Source organism: Cyprinus carpio, chromosome B5, assembly GCF_018340385.1.
Source record: "Cyprinus carpio isolate SPL01 chromosome B5, ASM1834038v1, whole genome shotgun sequence".
In the NCBI taxonomy this organism is placed as follows: Eukaryota; Metazoa; Chordata; class Actinopteri; order Cypriniformes; family Cyprinidae; genus Cyprinus; species Cyprinus carpio.
In genome coordinates, this window is record NC_056601.1 from 9,176,586 (window position 1) to 9,190,490 (window position 13,905).

The window sequence follows — 13,905 nt, forward strand, 5'->3', positions numbered from 1 at the left end:
TTTCATGAAGTATTCTAGTCTAATATATACTTTATAATACATTTTTAAATATTACATGGGTGAGGTGTAATTTATATGATGAAAACCATAAAATATTAGGCCTACAGTAAAAATGTTTCTGTGTTAAACCATAAAACGGTTCTAATAACTTTAGTCTCAGTTGTGTATTCATAACACCTAGGTGAAAGGTCCAGCTTACAGTGCATACAGGTGGGTTTGTTTAAGTTTTGTTATGAGGTTCTGATAAAAAAAAAAAAAAATTTGGAAAGCTGGAAAAGTTGCTTTGTTTTCAGAGTTGCATCTCTGTTATTCGATAGTAATTTGCATCTGGATGAACCAAAGTTAACATTTTCCAAAGTTACTTTATAATAAATGAAATTAGCTTTTACTCACTGACAGAATAAAGGACTAGAGGTTATAAAAATAGGTAAAATGTGGCTTGCAAAGCCATGCTTGATTTATAAAGCAGAACTGCAGCTCTGAATAATTTCAATTGAGGTTAAATTAACAGGCATGAAAATAGGCAATAAACGGGCATTCCTAGCGCTGCACATGGCAAGTGCTATATATCTTCCCTTTTAACTGCTCAAGAAGGTCAGATATTATTAAAAGATTTGTGTTTGTGCATAGGCCTACTTATGTATTATCACTTTAAATCTATGCTTTTAAATAGAGAAATTCTGCACAAGTCTTTACTGTGAATATGTTGTTCTGCATTTGTTGAAGGCTTGCAGCAGCTCATTATTCAGAATGTTGAGAAAGTGCCGCCCTGTCTAAGCTTTCAGCTTGTGGTGTTGGACTGTTTGACAGCTTGTCTCAGCACTGGTCTCTCTCTACTGCACCTGACTCTTTCCCAATGTCTCCCAAGTCAAATGTCCATCTGACAACTGACACCAGGAAGTCTGGAAGCAGTTAGCATGCTTTGAATATGGTGGAGAAGTTATACCTCATTTTTTCTTCACTGCTCTGACTTAGAAACTTGCCATTTAGCCATCCCTTTTTAATCCAAATAGACTTATAGTACACTAATTCCAGATCAATTTCTTATAATGATCTGAGGTTATGTGTCATGGTCAAGGGCACGATAACAGTGGGATTACTGATTTAAGCTGGTCTCTGTAGTGGGCTAACATCTAAAACTTTGAAAAAAAAAAAAGTTTCATGAGCAGAGAGCTCTTATATTCCTTTTCACAGCCATGTATTGATTTTGTTTAATTGCAAGTGACGTGGCTTGTGTTTTAATTAACATCCTCTTTGAAATCTCCTAAGTTCTTTCAACCTTTTTAAGTCCTCCTAAAACTGTCCACTGGTTCTAGAGCAAACTGGATCAAGGCAAAGGCAAAATATCATGACTGTAATGGAAGAGTCTGTTCTGATGCTCATCACTCTGTCATGGTTTCTTTTGATTGTACTAAAATGATGTAGAAAAACATTAGTTTATGTCTTTGTCTGATAGATCTGTACTTGTTGTCAATTTTGCTTGCATCAGAGAAAAACATCATTGACAAAACAAAGCAGTACCATATTCCACAGCATGAAAAATGTAATCTGTTAAACTAACAGAGCAGAGAGAGATACTTCAAAACCTCATAAATGCAACCTGTATTGCACTAACCGTTTACTGTCCCAAACGCTATTGGGAATATTGATTGCCTCTGTAATTGCCTAGAGAGGCATTTACACGGATGACTGTTCATTGTTGCCTTTTCTTTTATTAATAGAAGTCCGCATGTGTTCAGAATATAATCAGTTTATCAGAAGAGTTAACAGCTTATTGAGCAGAAGGTGTCCATAATATATGATAAAACTGTACTAATTGACACTTGCATATGATGTACCCATATTCTTATATAAACTTAGATTTTAAGTAAATAAATCTTTATATTGGTCACCTTGAAATTTGAACGCAGATTGAAAATGAAATATAAGCATTGTATGTCATACACTGCCTCAAGAGCATCATTTTTTTTTTCTCTCCTTGTACCTCCTATTCTGGTCCTAATGTCTTTTGTCAACAAAATTTTAATGTATTTCTCTAAATTAAATATCCTACTACAAACAGTTCTACAGAGGCATATTTGCTTGAGATTTATGACTTAGATAGTGTCATGTAGAGGGCAATGATTCATTTCAACCCAGTAATGATTTGGGTTATATCAAACAAAGGCGACTCAGATAAATTAACCCATTAAAGAGGCTCAGTCTTGATAATGTGAAATATGCTCTATGATAGTTTGACCTAATTCTTTTGGTTTGTCTTTGGTGAGTTAGGTCTCCTAATAATTATCATGTTAAAGTTGTTTTCTCAATTGATCACAGTAAAATAAACATTTTTTTCAACCTGTTTTTTGGACACTGTAACTGTTCACATAATGCATCAGTCCACCTCAGTAATATAAATAATAAGGTCATTTAAATGTTCCTAAATATGCGAATATCACTCAGGAAGTGAGCTGTTTTATTTAAGAATGTATTTTGCATAAGATTCCCGGTGAATGCATAAACTTACCAACTAATGTGCTCGGCTAAAGATATTTATGCCTCCCAGGAGAGCAGAACTATGACATAATGCAAATAAGTCTCCAATCAGTAATAGCATGAAATCAGTCTGACATACTGAAATAAGAAATGTTCGTCATGTCTCTGAACACCCCTTATCTTCAGGATATTTTTGTGAATATTTCATCAAAGGGCAATACATTAATGGCATCTTTCCTAAACTATTGTAGCTTTCAGTTATTGCTGAAAGTTTTTTTTTTTTAAGTAAATAATAAATTTTTGCGTGAACAACAAAAGCATGTTGTGACTGTGTATAAAAATGCAGAAAAACACTTTGAAATAATTTCCCCCAATGTCTACATTCTAAATACTCAACGATGACGCTGTTAACTGGACTAATCTGAACCTCAAGAGGAATTTCTCTCTGAGGTTTTCATTACTATTAAGTGCCCTGTAGTTCTTACTGGTGACAACATCAAGTAAACCATAAGAAGATTGTGTTGGTTGAAATTGTTTCTGTCATCATTATGAGCACTGCTGCCTCAGTGCAGATATCACAGCTTGGATGTCGTCCTTGAACGTCCTTGTTTACTGTCGGCTCTGTGTTTTGCTCACATGAGTTCCGAGGTCCTACAGGACCCCCACAGTCTCTAAATGTCCTCATGATGCAATTAGAACACTTCAACTGTTACAATAATTTATTTAGAGTTGGTGGAGCTGGTGTACAGTTCTTATCAAGCTGATCAGATAAGATTGGCCTTGACTTTGATTCAGCCTCATCTAATCTCTTTACACATCTGGTGTAACCACTCACTGCTGGCATAATTTTTTGACTTCATTAGTGCCCTCTCATTTACATGTGGAAGGGGGGAAACTAACCTTTTCAACTGAGTAAATCATTTATTTAGCTTGATTGAAAACATGCACCTCAGATATTTCTAGTAATTTGGCAATAAATCAAAATTTATTTATTTATATACTCCAGTAGCAAATTAGAAAAAAAATGAGAATAGTGTTTCTATGACTTTTGAAAAGAGAAAATGGTCCAAAGAGGAGAAAAAGATGTCAAATTGCCAGTCACTCCCTGCCGTTCTTTTAGAAACATTAATGTAAAGAATTGTATAAAGAATAAATTTAAAAAAAAAACTTCATCACATTCTGTGAAAATGGGCCATAGCTATATTAAATGACCCAGAACAGCCTGTAATATAAAATGCAGTCAATGACTGGTAAATTTGCAATTCATTGTTAAGTGGATTTATTGTGAAATTCTGGTTAAAATTAAACTTGTGGCATTTTCATTATTAAATACTGTAGATGCAATGGGTTTAAATTGTAAATTTAAAATGTTTTTCAAAATGTGGCATTGATTCTAGCTTCTAAAATAAATTAAGCATTTATGTGTAAGATAAACAATGTCATAAAAGATTAGCAAGGCTTAAAGCTCCCACCGTGTAAGAGATCCATTGTTTATAGAGTGAAAACTCATTGACTCAGTGTGGCATTGGTGATGTATGGCACGGTGTCCTCCACAAATGAATCACTTCAAAGCAATTCTCTCCTCCTGCTCTCTTGGTGTCCTATCAGGATGGCGTGAAATACCATGCCCTAAAAGTCCTCAATGTCCCTCAGTTCAATTAATGTTGGATGATAGCTGTACCAGCCGGGTCACAATATGCACCACCCTAGAGAGGACTGGACATATTGACTGTTGTGTGTGTGCCTAAATAAGATGAAAACCCAGAAAACCTCAAACCATTCCTTGTGTATTTGTGTGTGTGCATCAGAATTTGACCTGTAAACATTCAAGGCCGGAAGACTGTAGATGGTCTGAATCACACAATAATTGTATCTGCCTTCCTCCATTCTGTTGTATCTGTCTGCTAATTGCATTTAAGGGAAGGGGCGGTATTCCAAGAGTCTGAGCAGAGAGGGTTGCTGATCTGGCTCTCATGGAGAGATATCACATGAAAAGGACAACTGCAGCTTGACCCGATTACTCACATCTCTCTGAAGGGGCAAATGATCTTTTCAAAGACAATATAAACAAAATATAAATCAGTTTCATTTTCAAGGTTCTTTATCTGATTTATATGGATTCTAAAAGTGATATATTGACATTCAGTTTCATATTGTTAGTATTATTCAGAGCGTTTTTATAAAAAAGCTTTGGATACATTTTAAGCACTGCAGAAATGTCAGTTATAAATATTTATAGGGACCGAATGGAACAAAGAAGAACAAAGAAGGAAAGAGTAATATAACTGCTACCTACTACAAAAGGTCAAGAGTACTCTCTGTGGTGACATTAAGCTCAAAGGCCATAACAGATACAAGTTCATAAAAGACATCTCAGAAGACCTGCAGCTGAAGCTTGTGTTCTTAGTGATCAAAACTGTCATTTTTTATTTATAAAATAAAATTTATATAAAATTAAAACATGTCCAATAAACCTTTCGTTTGGTTTCCAAATACAACTAAATTCCATTGGGAAGCACAGTTTGTGATTATACATGGGAGAATACTATACCATATGAAAGCAAGGTTCCAAAGGTTCCAAAAGGGAGTTTTCATGGTGATGCCATAAAAGAACAATTTTTGGTGCCCCTTTTAGTGGTCAGTCTTTAAAGAACCATTTGTGACCCTGGACCACAAAACCAGTCATAAGTAGCACGGGTATATTTGTAGCAATAGCTAACAATACATTGTATGGGTCAAAATTATAGATTTTTCTTTTATGCCAAAAATCATTAAGATGTTAAGTAGAGATCATGTTCCATGAAGATATTTTGTACCATAATTATAACAAGACTTGATGATTTATTAGTTATATGCATTGCTAAGAGCTACATTTGGACAACTTTTTGCACCCTCAGATTCCAGATTTTCAAATGGTTGTATCTCTGCCAGATATTGTCCTATCTTAACAAATCATACATCAATGGAAAGCTTAATTTATCAACTTCAATCTGACTCTCATTACTTTTTGGTTTTGTGGTCCAGGGTCACATTCTGTGTGGAGAACCTTTTCAAAATCTAAAGAACCCTTTTTTCACTGTAAATAACTTATTATGCAACGCAAAGGTTCCAGGGATGTTAAAGGTTCTTCATTGAACCACAGATTCCCAATGAAGAGCTTTTGTTTTTAAGAGTGTAGAGTACATTTAATAGATTTTATAGCCTTTGCACCACAGTATGTATCCATATACAAAAAAAATTCTTTATTGGATATGTTGCACTTAAAAAAAGAACAAACATAAGAAAATACATTGAGGTGTAAGAGTTTATTGAACATCAGTCTTTGAGAAAAGCTCAGCAGCATCTGTCTAATTCTGTTTGTTTGTACTTGCAGACATCTTGGCACAAATCCGTTTTTGGCTCACCTGTATAATGGAAAATTCTCACCAGTCAGAGTAAAGAAGCCATTTACATTCTGCTCTCGTTTCTGTCTGAGGTTTCCAAAACCTGATGGGAGTTTCTCCCAAGCCTCTCATGTAGTGAGAGAGGTGATATCTTTGCTCACCCACGGGAGCTGTGTAGCAGGACTGACTTGACAATATGTCCTTTTCAAATTCCTTTGACCCCGTACCTCCAACCCAAGGCTAACATATAAAGTTTTTGCCTGGGTCTCGCTATTTTATGTATTAATGTAGAGCTGGTTAATTGTAAATTCATGAATGTAATTAAAATAATTTTCTTTAAGACTTTAAATAGGGTGCCCTGGTCAGCTGAGAAAACAATTTCAAAACAGTGTATTTTGTTGGAACTGGTGACTGAATGCTGGAATGATTGAATGCTGTATATGCACTGCCTCCACATGCCTCAATACACTTTACCTTTTAAGCAGACTGAATTACCCACCTTTAAAAGGATTCCGGATGACTTTGTTGACAGATTAGGTCAACTGAAATTGATAAATGGTTCTTATGAAATACTAGTTACATTTATGTCAGCGTCAGTGTCTGTAGGTCACCCTCAGAGAAGGTGACTTGCCTTTTTTTCAATGTTGTGTTTAATGTGTTAGTGGATTAAGGCAATTTTATGAGCGGATTGACATTGAATTTTGTGTCATTTCCTCTGGCACATCCTTTAGAAATATCAGAAATGTTATTGGTTAGTAACAATAAATATTTACATTATTTACTTGTTAAATGTGATTTTTTGACCTCCTCTTAAAACCATAACAGTACTATACACATACCACAGATAATAAGACCAAAAATATATTCAATATTCTGGGTACAGCATCATTTTCAATGTGAACAACAATACCTGAGATGCAATGTTAACAGTGCCAATTTCTCTGATCTTTCCCATTGCAAGGTTATGTGTAATTGACTACATTTTTCAGATTCCTCTTTCTATCAGGCAGGCTATTGTGCGCCGTTTTAGATGTTCTTATACAGAGACAATGTCAACATAAAACCTTGACCTAATGGACAGAAAGAAAGCCCTTCAGACTCTCGTCTTTCAGGAGGTAAATTGCACTGCGGTATTCTATTATGTGGCTTTAAAACTTTTGGCTAATTCATTGTCCTCAAGTATCCACTATGCTAGCCATTGTCTGAGTAGACATAGCCATCCTTCTCAACCAGGAGTTTATACTGGCAGCCTGACCATTATTGTTTCCTGCAAGGTGACCCTGGGGACAAACCTCATGGTTTATTCACAAGGAGCTGGACTGAGCTCTTTGAGTTGCTGTACTATGTTGAAGCAATTACACTTTTACTAAAAGCAGTCTTATATTGCTATATAATTAATTTTTCCTGGTTATGCTATAGATGAGCATCCCCATTATACCCCCTTCACGCATATAATGAACAACGCACAGCATTTAATTGAGTGATCCATTGATATTTTATGGGTTTTGACCTTGAATTAAGCAAGCGAAGGGACGCTCTCTCCTATGACTGTGTGCGCTGATTAATTGTTCTGATGATATAAATGTAGGGCAGTCTTTATTGCTGTTTGTTTGTACAACTATTTCACCATTCTTTGTCATCCACCTTCCTTGTTACATTCATCGTCTCTCTTAAGAGACCGCTTGGGAAGCGTTACAGCAAAAAGACAGATCAATTGCCACAAAGGCATCATAAAAAACCCCTCTGCTTCCCTGAAAGATCTGCAACAGTGGGCCAGTATGCTTTTATTATCTCTTTAAATGTACTAATGAAATCCCCAAGGTCAAATGTTAGCCCTGAAGTCCAGCCGGCCTCTCGAAACACAGACAAGGTTGCTGGTCTCCTGCTGTGTGCGTTATAACCCGCCAAAAAATCAGGATAAATGTGAGTTTCTTTGGGAAGCAGACGTTTGTCAGGGATTACCATGAGAGAGAACAGCCTGAGGAAGCTTCCTCTGTATGCAAGTCACAAATGCTTGATTCATGGCACGCAGGGATGGAGCAGATGAGCTCCCCGCTGAAGAATGAAAAGAGGGGGAGATTAATATGGCAATCCTTAGGAAAGACCAGTTTCAAAGGGGTATTTCAAGAGCCCCGATATATCTAATTCAGGAAGCTACAGTCGCACGATTAATCTTGTTGGGGCCATGAAACAATGTCACACTTTAATTGGAGGAATGGCATGTGTGGGATGTGAACTTCCTCTGGTTGAAAGGTGGAAATGTTCTACTTGCTGCAAGTAACTTAATGTGTTTGTGTTGTACTCATGAATATGTCAAGCGATAGAAGTGTTTTAGAGAAGAGACTGCCGTTTAACGGTTGTCTGATGTCTGCACACACAAAGAGAGGAAGAGAGAAACTTTCATAAAAACATATATGCAAATAACTATCTTACATTTGTGTAAAATGTTATACAAAATTACAGCCTTTTTACTATGTATGTGTATGTATATATATGAATTCCTTAACTTGTAAGAAATTGTCCATCTGAAAATATAAAATATCAAAAATATAAATGTATGAAAATATATGCTTCAAGTATAATAATAGTTTCATTTATATTTATTCGTCTTTTTTAACAGTTTACAATATTTACTTAAGCATAATTTGTTGCAAATTATAGTCACAGTCACTTAAAAGTCATCATGAATAATCATTTGTACAGTTAACTGCACTCACAGCATTGGATCTGATTAATAATTTTGCTTCCTCTTCTATGACCTAGCACAATCTGGTCTTGAAAATGTATGAAATTTGGGAGTATGCTTGTCCCCTGTGGCAAGCTAATGGGATTTACAGAGGAGCTCCTGTCTAAAACTCCACTTAATACAAAAATATGTGACATGCCCATATCTCAATCCTGCATTTGACCTTTAGTGTAGCACACGTTTTTAAAACTTTGAAAATGTCACACTAAAACAGCTTACAATGCAGTTACCATGAATATACACCAGTCACGTTAAGAGTACTTTTTTGTGACATGTAGCCCTGTCCCTTTTCAGCACCACACTCATTGTCTTCTGTCTTCCTTTTTGTATTTCCACAGTGTGAAGGTCAGGTCATACAAATTTATGAATGTGATTGTAGTTTTATAATATTTTTTGTTTGATTTGATTTTTTTTGATGTAGACTTTGAATTACATTTATCATGTGCATTGCAATTTATTCATTACAATGCACATAACTTTCGTTAACTCTTCAATAAGTAAATCCATTTCACCAGCAAATTACTCAACAGCAATGCTAGAGGTACCGAAAAAAACAAACAAAAAAAACAGAAGTGCAATGACAAAATTCTAAACACAACTACGCACTTGTTTCGTTGACGCATAAGGTCTATAAGTTTTGTAGATTTTAGAGTTGTTATTGTCACATTTCAAATTATGCTATTAGCTGCATGAAATTTGACACTACTTTGTCATTCCAAATTGTTGGTGATATTATCATGAACTGTATCACTTCCCACAGATGTTATAATAGCCTACATAACTCTAACCTCTTGCTTGGACAACTTTTGCCCACTGTCGTCTAGACCAGCACGCACCACCCATCTGCCCCCTGGCTGTCCGAAGTTCTCCTTGAACATTGCTCTAAACTCAGGGCTGCAGAGAGGAAATGGCATAAATCAAGAAACTCTACCGACCTCAGTGTGTATCAGTCTCTTCTCTCTTGCTTCTCTGCAAATGTCTTCACTGCTAAAACATCATACTACCACAACAAAATAAACAACTGTTGTGATGCTCGCACACTCTTCAAAACTTTCTCTTCTCTTCTTAATCTGCCTCCACCTCCTCCTCCATCGACTCTTACAGCTGACGACTTTGCAGTTTTCTTCACAAATAAGACAAGAACCCTCAGTGACCAATTCTCCACAACGCAGAATGAGGATAACTTCACAACGACTAATGTACACTCTCTCTCTCCTCCTTCTCTCCACTCTCAGAGATGGACGTTTCCAAACTTATCCTGTCCAGTCATCCTACTACTTGTCCACTTGATCCGATCTCCACTCACCTCCTTCAAGCGATTTCTTCCTCAGTCATACCTCCACTTACTCACATTATCAACTCCTCTCTTCACTCTGGAACATTTCCCTCAGCATTTAAGCAGGCTCGGGTAAGCCCACTGCTGAAGAAACCATCTCGAAATCCAGCACTTCTAGAAAACTACCGACCGGTATCCCTTCTTCCATTCATTGCAAAGACACTTGAGTGAGCTGTGTTCAACCAGCTCTCCATATTCCTTGTACAGAACAACCTCCTGGACAGCAACCAATCTGGCTTCAAAAGCAGCCACTCAACTGAGACTGCCCTGCTCTCAGTTACTAAGCCCTGCAACTGGCAAGAGCAGCTTCCAAATCCTCAGTACTCATCTTGCTGGACCTGTCTGCTGCTTTTGACACCATTAATTACCAGATTCTTCTGTGCACCCTCAGAAAGATGTGCATCTCTGGAACCGCACTCCTGTGGTTTAAGTCCTACCTTCCTGATAGATCCTTCAGGGTGACTTGGAGGGGTGAAGTTTCTAAGTCACAACAACTTGCTACTGGGGTTCCTCAATGCTCAGTACTTGGACCACTTCTCTTCTCCATTTACATGACGTCATTAGGATCTGTCATTCAGAAGCATGGCTTTTCTTATCACTGCTACGCTGATGACACTTAACTCTACTTCTCATTCCAACCAGATGACCCGATGGTAGTTGCTCGCATTTCAGCCTGTCTGAGTGACATTTCGAGCTGGATGAATGACCATCACCTTCAGCTCAACCTTACTAAGACAGAACTGCTGGTGGTTCCAGCTAACCCATCGTTTTCATCACAACTTCTCTATACAGCTGGGTTCGTCAACCATAACTCCTTCCAGGACAGCCAGAAACCGGTCCTGCAGATTTGCCTTATTCAACATTAGGAAGATTAGACCCTTCCTGTCAGAGCAAGCCACCCAACTTCTTGTCCAAGCTCTTTTTCTCTCCAGACTGGACTATTGTAATGCTTTCCTGGCAGGCCTTCCTGCATGTACTATCAAGCCTCTGCAACTGATCCAGAATGCAGCAGCGAGGGTTGTCTTCAATGAGCCAAAAACAGCTCACGTTACTCCTCTCCTCATCAGGTTACACTGGCTACCAGTAGCCACTCGCATCAAATTCAAGGTACTGATGCTTGCCTACAAGACGACCACTGGCATGGCACCAACATACCTAAGCTCACTAGTTCAATCTTATGTGCCATCCAGAAGTTTGCACTCTGCAAGAGAACGACGCCTTGTGGTGCCATCCCAAACAGGTTCAAAATCACTCTCACAGACCTTTTCCTGGACTGTGCCCAGCTGTTGGAATGACCTCCCGATCTCAATTCGAACAGCTGAGTCTTTACTCATTTTCAAAAAACATCTAAAGACTCTTTTTCGCCAGCACTTAACCAACTAATACTAGCACTTACCTTTTCTTTTCTTGTCTAGCTTATTCTTAAAAAAAAAAAAAAAAAACAAAAAAAAAAACAACCCTGGCTACATCTTCTGTACTAGACTAACTGAGACTTGTCATGGCACTTGTAAACTGTTGTTGTTCTCTTGTTGGTCTGATTGCGTCTATTGTTCTCATTTGTAAGTCACTTTAGATAAAAGCGTCTGCTAAATGAACAAATGTAAATGTAAAATGTAACGTGGTTCCAAGGCCTACATAATGAAGAAGTTTGACTCCTGTAAAAACTCCTGTAGAAGAGGTTTGGTGCTGGTCAGTGGCATATTTGTTTATATATTCCTCACTTATCCTGTTCTCAACTGCAGTGCTCTTAGTTTTATATTTTCTACCATGTGTGATTTAAATATTTATCTGGTGTGAGCTGTCACTGTAGGCAACCTCCGAAACAGCTCATTCAGATCTGACCTGTAATGGCTCTCACAATTCCCATGGGCATTCTTTGGGAACAAAAATGCATTAGTAGGTCTTTTCTTTAACCTTTCTAAATGCCCTGCATGGTGTTTTGTACCTAAATGTAAATTGTAGTGAAACTTTATCACTTGGAAGTTTGAAGAGTGAAATGGGATATGTAGGGGAGGAGTGACTTGGCATGCTCAGAATAAAACGGAGCATGAGTTTCCCATTTCTGATACCCAGCAGTTATGATCAGGGCCTGGATTTAAAGGTTGCAGACATTACATTAAGCGTTAAAGAGATAGTTCACCCAAAAGTGAGAATTCTGTTATTAATTACTTACTCTTACATCATTCAACACCCGTAAGACCTTTGTTCATCTTTGGAACACAAATTAATATATTTTTGGATGAAATCCAAGGGCTTTCTGATCCTGCATAGACAGCAACACAACTACCAGTTGTTGGACATGATTCTTTTTTAAAGGGGTCATATGATGTTGCTAAAAAGAACAATATTTTGTGTATTTGGTGTAATTAAATGTGTTTATACGGTTTAAGGTTAAAAAAACACATTATTTTCCACATACTGTACATTATTGTTTCTCCCTATGCCCCCGCCTTTCTGAAACACATAGTTTTTTTACAAAGCTCATCGTTCCGAAAAGCAAGGTGTGCTCTGATTGGCCAGCTATCCAGTGCATTGTGATTAGCTGAATGCCTCAAGCGTGTGACGGAAATGTTACGTCCCTTGTCATACTTTCAACAGCGAGAATCAAAGTTAAGGCTTCTTTCTTTGTGTAAACATTTGGGCGGTGTTATGCAAATCTTCCCACACAGTGAGATAGACATGTGGGGGCATGTTTAAAAGTGCCGTTTTAGTGGGGTGTGGTTGCATCTTAACTTTTATAAAGAATATCTCTTTGGATTTGAGACTTTAGTCTTTGCAACTTACAGATCTTCTTTATGCACCAAGAGCTTGTAACACTCCAAAGAGAAAGGAAAACTTGAAATCACATCATATGACCCCTTTAATAGTTTTTATGCTTATTTGTGCAAATGAAATCATAGAAAATGTGTTTTTGTCCTTTTTGAATGCTTTGTAGAAGGGTATGATGGAATATGTAGGTCGATCATTAAGCCCCCCTCATGAGCTTTGAAACATTACAGTGTTTACTGAAGGAGTAGGCTGTCTGTTCGGAGGTGTAATGAATTTCTTCTCTTTGGACTGCGGCTTTGCTATGAAGCTCAAGGACATGATGTCCACTCCTATCCGCTAAAAGTTGACATAACTGACAATGAAAGAAGGCAGCTCTCTGCTTCCTGAATAATAACAAAGCTTCAAATAAAAACAATTCCAATTTTTAGATGTTGCATACCTTATTTGGGCTGACAGATCAAATAGCAGAGGTCATGGCACAATTCTGTGCCTTCAGTACACTTTTATGGTGATTTAATTGAAGATACTTGCTTTTAATGAAAGCGCCATCATGAGAATGTGAGGACACGCTGCCTGTTTGGCATGCAGAGGAGGGGCTCTAAGAGGAGAGTCTGACAGAGTGTCAGAGAGCTGCCTCTAGCTCTCAGACAACAGCTGCTCTGAATGAGAGGGCGTCCTGGGGGTACTGAGACACAGACAGTGACTCTCTCCACTGGTGGGGGCGGCCGAAGCGTGAGGAGCATCAGAAGTTGGCCGAAAGCCAGAGCCAGGATTTGCACTGAAATTATTCCATTTGTTTTCCCTGTAATTCCCTAAATTAATATTAATGCTTGTTCTTTAAGGTGGGCTATATCTGCTTGTCTTGAATGTTGTTTGTGCAGAACTGCATGTGAACTCTGTTACTGGTAGCAGGTTTGTTGGTTAATACTAATATTACAGGCACTAGGCAAAATCACTGTGCAGGTATGGTTCAGTTGTGAAAAGTTATTGAAGATAGACAAGGGATATCACTTACAGTTTTTACTCTGTAAAAAAAGCAGTCTGTGAAATTTACGGTTAAATAATGTTTTATAGATTTAACTTAAAAACATGTATAATGTTAATATACAAACATATTGAAGCACTAAAATGTGTTTTAACATCACCAAAAATACAGCTGGTAATAAGAAATTAACATGAATTATTATTGTGAA